Below are 15,785 nucleotides of genomic sequence, written 5' to 3' on the forward strand. Positions count from 1 at the left end.
AGGCAGTGACTAGTGGAGCACCGCAAGGCTCTGTGCTGGGACCGCAGCTATTTACAATATACTTCAATGATTTGGATGGATTCAAAGTAACATTAGCAAATTTGCAGATGACACAAAGCTGGGTGCTAGTGTGAACTGTGAGGAGGATGCTATGAGAATGCAGGGTGACTTGGACAGGTTGGGGGAGTGGGCAGATGCATGGCAGATGAAGTTTAATGTGAATAAATGTGAGGTTATCCACTTTGGTAGCAAAAACAGGAAGGCAGCTTTCTATCTAAATGCCGTCAAGTTTGGAAAATGGGGAAGTACAACGGGATCTGGGGGTCCTTGTACATCAGTCTATGAATGTAAGCATGCAGGTACAGCAGGCAGTGAAGAAAGCGAATGGCATGTTGGCCTCTATAACAAGAGGAATCGAATATAGGAACAAAGAGGTCCTTCTGCAGTTGTACAGAGCCCTAGTGAGACCACACCTAGAGTATTGTGTGCAGCTTTGGTGCCCTAATTTGAGGAAGGACATTCTTGCTATTGAGGGAGTGCAGCATAGGTTTACATGGTTAATTCCCGGGATGGCGGGACTGTCAATTGCTGAGAGAATGGAGCAGCTGGGCTTGTACACTCTGGAGTTTAGAAGGATGAGAGGATATCTCATTGAAACATATAAGATTATTAAGGGTTTGGACAAGCTAGAGGCAGGAAACATGTTCCCAATGTTGGGGGAGCCCAGAACCAGGGGCCACAGTTTAAGAATAAGGAGTAAGCCATTTAGAACGGAGACGAGGAAACACTTTTTCTCACAGAGAGAGGTGAGTCTGTGGAATTCTCTGCCTCAGAGGGCGGTGGAGGCAGGTTTTCTGGATGCTTTCAATAGAGAGCTAGATAGGGCTCTTAAAAATAGTGTAGTCAGGGGATATGGGGAGGCAGGAACGGGGTACTGATTGGGGATGATCAGCCATGATCACATTGAATGGCGGTGCTGGCTCGAAGGGCCGAATGGCCTACTCCTGCACCTATTGTCTATTGTCTATTGTCTATTGATTAAAGGACTAAATCCTTGAAATGATATAAAATGTTGTCACTACAGTCGGTTTAATATATATGCATATGTACTTTCAACTTGTTTCCAACAGCCGAGGCTCCTCTTATGTCTGTGTGCTCTTACAACTTTTAAAAATCACCTATAGTAGCAAGTCAGACACATCAAATGTGAGTGTACAGTGAACCTCCAATGATGTTTGCAGCGTTAAATTTCATCTGCCATTCCTTTGTCCACACTCCCAGTTGAACGAGATCCTGTTTAACCTTAGACAACCTTCTTCACTTTCCACCACACCACCAATTTTGTGTCATCTGCTAACTTACTAATCATGTCACTTAGATTCTCATTCAAATAGTTTTCCACAACATGGAAACAGCCCTTTCAGCCCACCAGGTCCATGCTGACCATTGTTCAACTGTTTACGCTGGTTCTGTTATCCCATTTATTGATCAATCAATCAGTTTTATTCGTCACTTGCACATGAAGTGCAAGTGAAATGAATTTGCCAGCAGCGGTACAATGAAAAACGAACACACAAAAACACAATAAAAATTTAACACAAACATCCACCACAGCATTCATCGCTGTGTTGGAAGGCACAAAATTTGGCCAGTCCTCCTCCATTTTCCCCCGTGGTCGGGACCTCAACCCTCCGCAGCCGCCGCTGCGTGCGGCCAGATGTGTAGACAAGGTAAAGTCCAGGTAAAGTCCAGGTAAGTCCTGAATCGGTGCCTCCCCACCGGAGACCGCGGCTTCAAGTTGCTGTAAGCCGCAGGCCGGCGGTCGAAGATCTCAAGACCCCGCCACGCTGCAGCCGGAAGCACTGCAGACCGCAGGGGCGGCGGTCGGAGCTCCTCTCCAGGGGTTCCCGGCGAGGGATCCCGCTCCTGATGGTAAGTCCCCGCTGCGCCTGCGGTAGAAGTAGGCCGCGGGCCGGCGGTCAGAGCTCTTCTCCTCCCCGGTCCCCAACGAGGGACCCCAGGCTCCAGACGCTTCAGGCTGCTGCGGGCCAGCGAACGGAGCGCTCCCCTCCGGCGACCCCCGGCGAGGGCTCGCCAGCTCCGCGACGAGAGTCCGCGCTGCGCCCGCAGCTGAAACCCCGGGCACGACTCCGGGAAAGGCCGCACCGATCCCTGCTGTGAGGCCACGGGGGAGGCGACATGGAAAAAGGTTGCCTCTCCGTGGAGTAGGCGACTGAAACGGTTTCCCCCTTACCCCCCCACACCACACCCCACACAAGACACACAAAGAAACATTAAAAACATACATTAATCCACTCCCTACACAAGGGACAATTTACAGAGGCTGATTACCTACAGAACCACATGCCTTTGGGATGTGGAAGGAAACTAGAGCACCTGGAGGAACCCCATGTGGCCACCGGAAGAACCTGCAAACTCCACTGAGACAGCACCCAAGGTCAGGATCGAATTTGTGCCTCTGGCCCTGTGAGGCAGCAGCACTACCAGCTGCACCATTGTGCCTCTCTTTGGGTTAATAACTTAGTTAAACATTTGAACATTAAATTATTTCTTCTCACCATTTTGTTCTTGTAATAGTAGAATAATCCATCGTGTTTTAAAACAAACCACCTCTTTCTCCAGCCCTTCAGAAGCGCAGATTGGGTTCGTTTATGCAGATATCCACGGCATGCTGGCCGCGGTGTGTTTGGGCATCGGCTGATGTCTGACCCCACCACGAGAGTCAGAATATCTGGACCTAGGAATTGTAATGTAAAAAAAGGTAATTAATCACACATTACTGTACTTTTAGCTAAGTTTATTTTAATTTTATTGATACAGCGTGGAAGCAGGCCCTTCGGCCCACCGTGTCCCCGCCGCACACACACACACACACACACACACACACACACACACACACACACACACACACACACACACACACACACACACACACACACACACACACACACACACACACACACACACACACACACACACACACACCAATTTATAATTTAACCAATGCCAATTAACCTACAACACTATACATCTTTGGAGTGTGGGAGGAAACTGGAGCATCCGGAGAAAACCCACGCGGTCACACAGAGAACTAACAGACAGGAACCATAGTCAGGAACCAGGGTCGGATCCAGGTTTATGCCGCTGTGCCGCTGTTTTGAATGAGTGTGCAATACCTTGGATTTGGACAGGAGGTTTAATGTTCTACAGTAAATGTCCAGATTTCACAAGAATGTGTTCTGGAAAAAAGGCTTTGGATGGTGTAGTCAGGTGTGGCAAGTCAAGCTCACCACTTGCCTGAGTGTGCAGCTTGCAATAGCATCCAGGGCATTCAATGCCATTTAAACTCAGTCCGCCATTCTTAAAAGGGAACACAATAATCACTGCAGATCTTGAGGGCTATTTAGAACTCAGTCTGGCATGGGGGACACTGTAGATCTACTGATATAATTCACCCTTTCTTCTTTGTCCCTGGGTTTAAGTTCTGGAGCCCACTGGTCTGCTAAAGGCACTGTGGAAATCTCTTCATCAGGACAACTGCAGCAGTTTGAGAAGGCAGATCAGCAAGGCTTTCGGGAATTGGAATAAATACTGGGCTGCGATGCTCATATACTATAAAATGACTATATAGAAAAATACTTGGAAGAGTGTGAGCTCCAAAATCTGGGATCATTCTATGTAATCCCGATTTAACTGCAGACTGCAGTCTGAAACTGGGCCTCTGATTTGGCCTCAATGCACTTTGAGTCTTGGCTTTACACTCATTTTTCTGAATCGCCCAGCCTATCTCAAAGCAACTGGCTTAAAGAGAATGTGACAAGCCGGTAAATGGGGAATTTATATGTTGGGAGTCCATTTGCTTTGGATCTTCAGAAATCCAACAAATTCATAACTATGTGTGGGAAGGAACTGCAGATGCTGGTTTATCTTCATGATGATTATCCCCATGCATATATGGACCCACTTGAAGGTACAGGATGAGATTACAGTCTGAACCCCTGAGGATTTGCTCTGTAATTTCATTTCTTGCCTTCAGGCAGCCCCCTTTCTGAAGAAACCACCTTAGTTTAAGGTTACATAGATACATAGAAAATAGGTGCAGGAGTAGGCCGTTCGGTCCTTTGAGCTAGCACCGCGATTCAATGTGATCATGGCTGATCATCCACAATCAGTATCCCGTTCCTGCCTTCTCCCCATACCCCTTGATTCCGCTAGTCCTAAGAGATCTATCTAATTCGCTTTTGAATGCATCTACTGAACCGGCCTCCACTACCTTCTGAGGCAGAGAATTCCACAAATTCACAACTCTCTGGGTGAAAAAGCTTTTCCTCATCTCTGTTCTAAATGGCTTACCCCTTATTCTTAAACTGTGGCTCCTGGATCTGGACTCCCCCAACATCGGGAACATACTTCCTGCATCTAGCGTGTCCAATCCCTTAATAATTTTATAAGGTGTCCTCTCATCCTTCTAAATTCCAGTGAATACAATCACAGTCGCTCCATTCTCTCAGCATATGACAGTCCCGCCATCCCATGAATTAACCTTGTAAACCTAAGCTGCACTCCCTCAATAGCAAGAATGTCCTTCCTCAAGTTAGGAGACCAAAACCGCACACGATACTCCAGGTGTGGTCTCACTGCAGAAGGATCTCTTTGCTCCTATATTCGATTCCTCTTGTTATGAAGGCCAACATGCCATTAGCTTTCTTCACTGCCTGTTGTACCTGCATGCTTATTATCAGTGACTGATGTACAAGGACACCCAGGTCTCGCTGTACTTGCCCTTTTCCTAACCTGACACCATTCAAATAATATTCTGCCTTCCCGCTCTTGCCACCAAAGTGGATAACCTCACATTCATCCACATTATACTGCATCTGCCACCCACCCAACCTGTCCAAATCACCCTGCATCCTAATAGCATCCTCCTCACAGTTCACACTGCCACCCAGCTTTGTGTCATCTGCAAATTTGCTAATGTTACTTTTAATTCCTTCATCTAAATCATTAATATATATTGTGAATCGCTGCAGTCCCAGCACCGAGCCTCGCGGTACCCCACTTGTCACTACCTACTCTTTGTTTCCTACCTGTCAACCAATTTTGTATCCATGTCAATATCCTACCCCCAATACCATGTGCTCTAATTTTGTCCACTAATCTCCTGTGTGAGACTTTAACAAAGGCTTTCTGAAAGTCCAGATCCACCACAACCATTATCCATTTTACTTGTTACATCCGCAAAAAATTCCAGAAGATTAGTCAAGCAATATTCCCCCTTCGTATATCCATGTTGACTTGAACCGATCCTATCCAAATGCTCCACTATTACATCTTTAATCATTGACTCCAGCACTTCCCCACCACTGATATCAGTCTAATTCCCTACTTTCTCTCTCCCTCCTTTCTTAAAAAGTGGGATAACATTAGTTATCCAAGTCACAGGAACTGATCCAGAATCTAGAGATTAAATAGAAGAAGGTTGGGCCTTCCGACATTGGCCTTGCTGTACAGGACAGCTCCATTGATAGGGTGAAGTGCGCTGACATGACTTTGCCTGGCATAGTTGTGCAAACTAATGCTCTTCCTCATCCCATGAGCCAAGTCACGATCAATGTCAGAACACTGAGATTTGGCATCTCAGGACTTACACCCCAGAACGGTTTGCAGTATTTGTGTATCCTTTACCTGTACCATTACTGTAGAAAATTCAGCACCTTCTGAAAAGATGTTGGGTTGGTCATCTGATACTGACCTTAGCTTTACATTTAATACGTAACATCATGCATTCTGAAATGCATTAGTCGCAATTAGCTGTGACTGCAAATAAAAGCAAAGGTTGTGCCTGAAGCTCACTTTATTGACTGTGTACATCATGGCCTGGTTCAGCAAACTCAATCATCCAGGAACAAAGGAGATTACAGGGAGTGGTAGAAACTGCCCCGTCCATCACTGGTACTGATCTCCCCACCATTGAAGGTGCTACTTCAAAAGGCAGCCATTATCACCAAAGACCCACTGCACCCTGGCTGAGTCACTTTAGCCCTACCATTGGGAAGAAAGTTTAGGAGTCTGAAAACCAGGTTCATTAATAGTTTGTTCCCAAGGTTCTTGAACACTTCACAACACAAACCTCAACTACGAACTATACAGTGTCTTTGGTTGCACTTAGGATTTGGGGGGATTTGTGCTCATTTTGCGATTATTAATGTATTATACGTTTGTTTATCATATATTGTGTTTCCAGGCCTGCTATGAGGTTGCAAGTAAGAATTTCATTGTTCCGTTGTAGGTACATGTAACAATTAAACAGTCTTGGCTCTTGACTCTCTCCATACCTTGAAGAGCCAGGTTGGCTGCCTCAGAGTGAGGGATGCTGGTCACATCAGTGCCATTAACCGCCAACACGACATCGCCAATCTGAAGTCCTGCTTCCTCAGCGGCACCATCTGAAACCAAGCCCAAATATCACAGCAAATTATTTTACAGTTTTGGAAGGAAAATGTGCATCTCTTCTCTACAAACAGAAGTGCAATTACCTTCTGTGCTCAATAGAACATAGAAGGACAGGCCCTTCTGCCCACAGGTCTGTGCTGAACATGAGGCCAAGACTATCTCTAATCTACCTGCACATGATCTATAGCCCTCCATTCCCTGTATATCCATATGCCTATCCAAAGGTCTCTTAATTGCCACTATCGGATCAAATTCATCCAACCCTGGGAGCACATTCCGGGCACCCACCACACTCTGTGTAAAAAAGTTGCCCTGCACAACACCTTTCAAATTTTTGTCCTATCTCACCTTAAAGCTGTGGCCTCTAGTATATGATTTTTCCATCCTTGGAAAAATGTTCTGACTGACGACATGAAATACATGAAATAACTTAATAAAATACCCAATTTTTCTAAATTAAATCTTTTATAGTGACAGGAGTAATAACAGGTTACCAGCATTCACCAAATATAATGTCAAACAACTTGCAGCATCTTTGAAGTGTACGGTTAAATATAGAAAAGCAAAAATTATTGTATCTCGAAAGCTGCAGTTGTGATGTCTGGGCTAATAATCAGAAACTGCACAGATTCAGTGAACTAGACGCTGCTCAATTCTCTGTGACCTGCTCGCCCACCATGCCCGTGCTTGCTAACTTACATTGGCTTCCCGTTAAGCATGGGCTTGATTTTTTTTATCATTCTCAGCCCTGTTTTCAAATCCTTCCATAGCCCTCATTTTTAATCCATCTCTATAATCCTTCTAAATCTACAGCTGTCTGAGATTTCCGTGTTCATCCAATATTAGACTTTGATTGTCTCTGGATGTAATATCGTCCCCATTGGCAACTGTGCCTTTGGTAATTTTAGCCATAAGCTCAAAAATTCCCTTAACTGTCTCTAACTGTAATTTATTTGATATATATTCTGGTTGTCTCTCCTAATGTAGCTTGGGATACATGTATATGGCCTTTGTGTAGTTTGGGATACATATATGTGGCTTGTATGTAGCTTGGGATACATGTAGGTAGACACAAAATGCTGCAGTAACTCAGCGGGAAAGGCAGTATCTCTGGAGAGAAGGAATGGGTGACGTTTTGGGTTGAGACCCATCTTCAGACTGATTTTTGGGGTACATGTATGTGGCTTTTATGTAGCTTGGGGTAAAATTTTGTTGCATAATAGTCCTGTGAAGTTTTTTTGGTCATTGTGTTAGGTAGTGTATATTGCATACTGATGCAACCCCTCCTCAGCATCCTCTTGGCCAAGATACAATCCCTACAAAATAAGACTGAGGACTTAAGGGCAAGATTGCCTGACCAAAGGACTTGAGGGAATGATATGTAATCTGTTTCACATGGATATGGCTTAGTCCCAGCTCTCCAGACCCGGCTCTACAGCCGCTGGTGACCCATCGTGGGGGGACAGCCGTGAGGGAGGGGGCAGGGGGAGAAGAACAATGGGGGAACTGGCGTGGGGGGGGAATTTGTAACTTTGTAAGCACCCTTTATAGGCGATTATTTGCATATCTTGGCAAGGTATGCAAGCAAAAAATTTCACTGTGACTTGTCGCATGTGTCCACAAAGTATTCAATTCAATTCATGGACTGGGTGGTATTATCGGGAAAAGTGAGAGAAGGAGTAAACTCTTCATGGTGCTTGGACGTGATCGCCTTGTTCAATTCCTGCTCCCTCTTCCTGGAACATCTGACAGTGAAGTGCCACCCCTTATACCTCCCAAAGCAAATCACCTCCATGATCTTAACTCCAGTCTACATCCTGCCCCAATAGTATGGTCCAAACAGAACCATCCGAGGGTTCGCCGACCAGAGACCTTGCATGAAATGGGAGGTCAACAATCTCTCGTGGAGCAGCTCTGCAGCGTTCAAATCCGGCGATCCAAAGTCATACAAAAAGACAATAAATCTCCAAAGGCCATGGGGATTGCAAAGAGACACATCCAGACAAAAATGCTGGATGCTCAGTAAGTCATAATTTCCTACAAGGTGAAATGAGTAGCTCAAATGACAGTGATGAGCTTCATGTTTTATAAGCTCGATTTGAAAGGGAAAATAACAATGTACCTTCACAGGCCCCCACAAACCCTAATGACCCTGTGATCTCAGTCTCCAAGGCTGACATCAGAAGATCCTTCCGGAGGTGAACCCTCGGAAAACAGCCCAGCCCAGCCCGGCCACAGTCTCAAATGTTGCGCCGAATAATCCACTTGCGTTTTTAGTTTAGTTTAGAGATACAGCGTGGAAACTGGCCCTTCGCCCACCGAGTCTGTGCCGACCAAAGGTTCAAAGGTTCAAAGGTTATTTTATTGGTCACATACACCTAGGTGTAGTGAAATGCTTCTTGCCAATGCAGCACATAAAGAAAGAATACAGACATGACAATAATAAGGAAATTTAAACATAAAAACATCCCCCCACAATGGTTCCCACTATGAGGGAAGGCACAATGTCCAGTCCCCATCCCCATGTCCACCCATAGTCGGGCCTATTGAGGCCTCCGCAGTTGCCTTTACGGAGGCCCGATGTTCCAGGCCGTTCTCGCCGGGTGATGGTGCTCCGGCGTCGGGAGAATCCTCTCAGCGGCTTGGGACACCTGGAACGGCCGCTTCCCTTACCGGAGACCGCGGCTTCCGAAGCCAACAAGGTCGCGCTGGATGGAGCTCCACTACTGGCGATCTCATCGAGCGATCCCAGGCTCCCGATGAAAAGTTCAGCGCCGCCGCCCGCGGCTGGCCGCTCCACAGTCCCGCAGCTCCGCGATGTTTTTCTCGGCGATCTCAGCATACCGGAGTTCCAGCGCGGCGACCCAGGCAAGGCATCGCCCGCTCCGCAATAGCGCTCCAGTGCTGTGCCGCCGCCAAAGCCGAGGTACTGGGCGGTCCCCTCAGGAAACGCCGCTCCAGGCCCGCTGGTAGGCAGCGAGGACGGGTCGAAAGTGCAGCCTGGAGAAAAGCTGCCTCTCCGACCAGGTAGAGACCCTGAAAAGTAGTTTCCCCCTTACCCCCCCCCACCCCCCACAAAGACTAGAACTCCAAAACACAAAACACTAAAACTCGCTAAATTTTTTTTTAAAAAGAGTGAAAAAACGAACAGCTGCAGGCTGGGCAGCCATACCACACAGGACGGCGCCCCCAGCGATCCCCACACACTATCCTACACACACGAGAGACAATTTACGCTTATACCAAGCCATTTAACCTACATACCTGTACGTCTTTGGAGTGTGGGAGGAAACCGAAGATCTCGGAGAAAACCCACGCGGTCACGGGGAGAACGTACACATTCTGTACAGACAACCGCCCGTAGTCAGGATCGAACCCGGGTCTCTGACGCTGTAAGCGCTGTAAGAGCTGTAAGGCAGCAACTCTACCACTGCGACACCGTGCCGCACAGGGATGGACATCTTCAAACTCTCATTAGAGGTCCCCACATGCTTTATAATTACATCCATAAGACTGATGTTGAAGAAGAGCAAGGTGACCTGCCTCAATGTCTACCGGCCGTTGGCATTCATCTCCATTGTACTTCAAGGGGTTGGTTATATCGCAAATCAACTCCTCCCTCAGTAATGACCTGGAACCACTTTAATTTGTCTCCCACCACAGCAGATCAAAAGTGGATGTGAGCTTGGTGACTCTCCACTCTCGCTGGACCACTTGGGCAATGGGAACACATATGTCAGGCTATTGGTTTTCGACGACCGGTTAGCGCTCAACACCATCATCCTTTCCAAACTAATTTTCCAATGTGGGAAACTGGGTCTCTATTGCTCCCTATGCAATTAAGACCTTGGGTTCCTCATTTGCAGATATCAGTGAGTATGTTGGGCTGCTTGCTCAGTCCACTGCTCTGTACTCTCCATACATATGACTGTGCTGCCAGACAAACCTCTAAGCCCCATCTTTAAATTCGTCAATGATACCACCGTTTTGGAACAAATAATGGGTGATGATGAGTCAGAGTACAGGAAGGAGATTGATGATCTGATTGAATGTTGCTGAAACAACATTGTTGTTCTCAACATTAGCAAGACTAAGGAACTGATTGTTGACTTCAGGAAGGGAAAGCTGAGGGACCATGCATCTTGCCAAATATGCCATTGAAATTGTGCAAGTGTGCAGTGGAGAGCAAAATGACGGGTTGCCTCAAGGCCTAGTTTGAAGTGTTGGTGGCTGCAGGTGAAGGACATTGCCCGCCCGGTCCATTATGGATACTGAGCTCCCCACCGCTGAAGTGATCTACAGGAAGCGCTGGCTCAAGAAAGCGGCAAATATCATCAATGTTCAACACATTAGGCTGTGCTCTCTTCTCGTTTACACCATTATAACCACGGGACTGTCATATGCTGAGAGAATGGAGCAGCTGGGCTTGTACACTCTGGAGTTTAGAGGGGATCTCATTGAAACATATAAGATTGTTAAGGGCTTGGACACGCTAGAGGCAGGAAACGTGTTCCCGATGTTGAGGGACTCCAGAACTAGGGGCCACAGTTTAAGAATAAGGAGTAAGCCATTTAGAACGGAGACGAGGAAACACTTTTTCTCACAGAGAGTGGTGAGTCTGTGGAATTCTCTGCCTCAGAGGATGGTGGAGGCAGGTTCTCTGGATACTTTCAAGAGAGAGCTAGATAGGGCTCTTAAAAATAGCGGAGTCAGGGGATATGGGGAGGAGGCAGGAACGGGGTACTGATTGGGGATGGTCGGCCATGATCACATTGAATGGCGGTGCTGGCTCAAAGGGCCAAATGGCCTACTCCTGCACCTATTGTCTATTGTCTATTGCATATAATGAAGAAGGTAAAGGAGCCTGAAAACTCTTACCTCCATATTCCAGAACAGCTTTTGCCCATCAACCATAATGCACGTACCACCATGCACAACCCTAACCACAAACCTACTGAACCTCTATGAACTTTGCACCACTCTGGTTGCTTTACATATTTCAGCTTTTAGACTATCTTGCTCTGGTTTACTTAGAATAACTGACAATCCATCGTGAATTTATTATTGTTTTTTTGCATCTAATGTGCATGTGAAGCTGCAGCAAGTAAGAATTTAATTGATCCTGTTCACATCCAGTGCATATGACTCTTAACAAATGAGAACTCCAAGGTCAAGTGTTGAGTACCATTTTATTAATACCAACCACAAAATCTGTGCTGTAACTAATGCTTTTAATTGATTTTACAAATTTGGAGCAATCAAGGATTAGATCAAGTGATATAAAAATACTGCATTACACTCCCAAAAGTAGCCCACCTAGAATTGTTTCCCGTTATTCCTTCTTTCCCTTTACACCACAAACTGTTCCATTGCTGAGACTGTCCCAAGGATTTGCATTTAAAAGCTCCTTTCTCTCATTTCCTATTGGTGGGTAGCCCATGCTCTATATATTTAACATTCTGTGATGGCTCATCGGAGATTAGGGATGCATTGTGAAGCACAATCCAGCTGTCCCATATGGCCTTTGCAACTGGACCCTAATATCTAGTGCTAGCAGGAACAAGAAGCCCTGTTAGACTGATTGTGGCTATTACAGGGAGTAAGCGAGATGGGTGTGGCTAACTAATTATCTTTGGCATGGGTGAAGGAATAGGTATGGAATTGACCAAGTGCTTTACACATTTCCCAGATTTCTTTGCCTGTGAAGTCCAATGAAAAGAAAATCAGGTAGGTTGTAAAACGGCTGACTCACCCACTGGCGTCTATGAAGATGTGTGGGATTGGTCGCTTGAGTTTAAAATCCAGTGTGGCAATGACTTTATCCATAAATGCAAACACACGGTGATCGAAGCTTGAGAAACTTACTTGTGTCGACTTCCGTGACTAGAATGGGTTTTGAAAACTGAATCCTAAATCCCCAGGGATAAGCACCAGTTCCTTTGGCAATCTTCACCGTCCGCTCCCGAACTGTGGGACATGAATCAAAGAGTAACGTCATGCTTGTGGGATGGAAATGTGGAAGCAGCTGTAATTGGCAAAAATCTGAAAATGCCTTCAAGATATTATATAAGATCAACATGGGGGACAGGGATGGGGTGAGAGGGTAGTGTGGAGGAGTTGTGGAAGAGCATTTTGATGATCAACATTCAGTGAGGTTTAGCAGTTGCTTCAGAAATAATTAAACAGTTATTTTCACAGTTCAATGAGCGAGGTCCCAAACAAGGGTCCTGACTAAATTATTTCACAACTCTGGAACAGGTATGGTCTTGATTTCTTGTAGGAACAATTGACATTGCATGCAAAACGATTTCCTACAAGTACAGAGTGGTGGTAGATAGACATAAAAAGCTGGAGTAACTCAGAAAAGGAATAAGTGACATTTTGGATCGGGACTTTGCTTCACCCGAAACGTCACCTATTCATTTTCTCCAGAGATGCTGCCTGTCCCGCTGAGTTACTGCAGCTTTTTGTGTCCAACTTCAGTTTAAACCAACATCTGCAGTTCCTTCCTACACAGGTACAGAGTGGTATTGGATCTGATGTAATGGCTTTCTGGAAATGAAACAAGACAATGCTTAGAAAAAGGTTAAAAATCAAAAAACTTAAAATGGAATCTGAAATAAAGACAGGAATGGCAGATCAGGATACATTAGTGGAAGAAGAAATAACGTCAATGTTTCAGATCAAAATGTTGGAACTGGGAGAGAGAACAAGTTTGTTTTAAATTGCAATGGCAGCCTCTCCCAAGTCACCTTGGAACTTTAGCATATTAGTCCATGTTAGGATAAAGACTGGGATGAGATTTGAAACAGAATGGTGTCATACAGTGTGGAAACAGGCCCAACTTGTCCACACCGGCCAACATGTCCCAGCTACACTAATGGCACCTGCCCACGTTTAGTCCATATCCCTCCAAACTTGTTTAACTGTCTAACTGTTTCTTAACTGTTGGGATAGTCCCTGCCTCAACTACCTCCTCTGGCAGTTTGTTCCATGCACGCACCACCCTTTGTTACTCCTCAGATTCCTATTAAATCTTTTCCCCTTCACCTTATACCTATGTCCTCAATTCACCTACTCTGGGCAAGAGACCCCGTGCATCTACCCGATCTATTCCGCTCATGATTTTATACACCTCTACAAGATCACCCCTCATCCTCCTGTGCTCCAAGGAATAGAGTCCCAGCTTACTCAACCTCTCCCTATTACTCAGAAACGCTAGTCCTGGCAACATCCTTGTAAATCTTCGTATCCTTTCCAGCTTGACAACATATTTCCTATAACTAATTTGGTGCTGGCAAAATGCAAACTGTACATGAATAAGTGATTTATTGGTGAGTAAGTAACAGCTGATAGCATTGTCAATACTGCCCTTTTTTTCTGAGCCTCACACACACGCACTAACCATCCCCTCCACAGACACACTAATCCTCCCCCTTGATATTATAATAATATTATTAATTTGCTCCTTTCCCCCCATCCCCCGCCCTATCCACTCACGCATAGTCCCCAACTGCACAGGCATGGCTAGAGGGAGAGGGGGGGGGGGTGGTAGAGAGGGAAGGGGGAGGGGGTACAGAGGGAGAGGGTGAGGGAGGTGGAGAGGGAGGGTAGAGGGAGGGGGAGGGGGTAGAGAGGAAGAGGGAGGGGAATAGAGATTGAGGGGTGGGGGGGGGGCGGCGTCACAGGGGAGGGCTGGTCCGCAAACGCAATACTCCACCACTCACTCATAGGTCCCAATACTCAGCACTCCCTAGAGGGAGGGGGGTGAAGAGGGAGTGGTGGTAGAGAAGTAGGGGGGGGGGGACAGAGAGGGAGGGTGGGGCAGAGAGAGGGGGGCAGAGAGAGGGGGGCAGAGAGGGAGGGGAGCAGAGAGGGAGGGGGCAGAGAGGGAGGGGGCAGAGAGGGGGGGGCAGAGCGGGGGGCAGAGAGAGGGGGGCAGAGAGAGGGGGGCAGAGAGGGAGGGGGGCAGAGAGAGTGGGGCAGAGAGAGGGGGGCAGAGAGGGAGGGGGGCAGAGAGGGAGAGGGGCAGAGAGGGGGGGGGGCAGAGAGGGGGGCAGAGCGAGAGGGGGGCAGAGAGAGGGGGGCAGAGAGGGAGGGGAGCAGAGAGGGAGGGGGCAGAGAGGGAGGGGGCAGAGAGGGGGGGGGCAGAGAGGGGGGCAGAGAGAGGGGGCAGAGAGGGAGGGGAGCAGAGAGGGGGGGCAGAGAGCGGTGCAGAAAGGGGGGGCAAAGAGGGAGGGGGGGTAGAGAAGGAGGTGGTAGAGAGGGAGGGGGAGGGGTAGATAGGTAGAGGGAGGGGAGGGTAGTAGAGAGGAAGAGAGGGAGGGGTGGTAGAGAGGGGGGGGGGCAGAGAGGGAGGGGGGTCGAGAGAGAGGGGGGTAGAGAGGGAGGGGTAGAGAGGGAGGGGGAAGAGAAGGAGGGGGTAGAGAGGGAGGGTGAGGGGGTGGAGGGTGAGGGAGGGGGTAGAGGGGGAGGGGTGGTAGAGAGGGAAGGGGCAGAGAATGGGGTAGAGAGGGAAGGTGAGGGGTAAAGAGGGAGGGTGAGGGGGGTAGAGGGAGGGGGAGGGGGACGGCTTCAGGCAGGGCCTGTCGGGCGCTGGTGGGGGGAGCGCTGTCGTGGCCTATCGCTGCCTACCGCTGCAGCTACCTAGCGCTGTCGTGGACTACCCCTGCCACTGCCTATTGCTGTTGTGGCCTACTGCTGCCGCTCCCCAACAGCCTCAGGCAGGGATCGGTGGGGAGCATCCTGCAGCTGGGGACGAGACGGCTTAAGACAGGGGCCGGTGCGGGGGAATGTCCTGTAGCGAGGGAGGGGGATGGCTTCAGGCGGGGGCTGTCGGGGTCCGGGGGGTAACGTCGTACACACGGGGGAGGTGGAATGCTTCAGGCGGGGTCTGTTAGGGGCCGGTGGGGGGGGGGGGGGGGGGGGGGTGCTCACTCTGGCCTCCTCCATGACCAGAGTGAGCACCACCGGAAATTGGAGGAGCAGCACCTCATTTTCAACTTGAGCAGTTTGCACCCTAGCGGCATGAACATTGACCTCCAATATCCGGTAGCCCTTGCTGTCTACTCCCCTTCTCAGCTCTCCCTCAACCCTCTGGCTCCTCCTCTTCCTTTTTTCCTTTCTTCTCCCTGCCCCTGCACCCTACATCAGTCTGAAGAAGGGTTTCGGCCCGAAACGTTACCTATTTCCTTCGCTCCATAGATGCTGCCTCACCCCGCTGAGTTTCTCCAGCACTTTTGACTACCTTCGATTAGATAGATAGATAGATAGATAGATAGATAGATAGATAGATAGATAGATAGATA

This window comes from Amblyraja radiata, chromosome 3 (genome assembly GCF_010909765.2).
Source record: "Amblyraja radiata isolate CabotCenter1 chromosome 3, sAmbRad1.1.pri, whole genome shotgun sequence".
Classification (NCBI taxonomy): Eukaryota; Metazoa; Chordata; class Chondrichthyes; order Rajiformes; family Rajidae; genus Amblyraja; species Amblyraja radiata.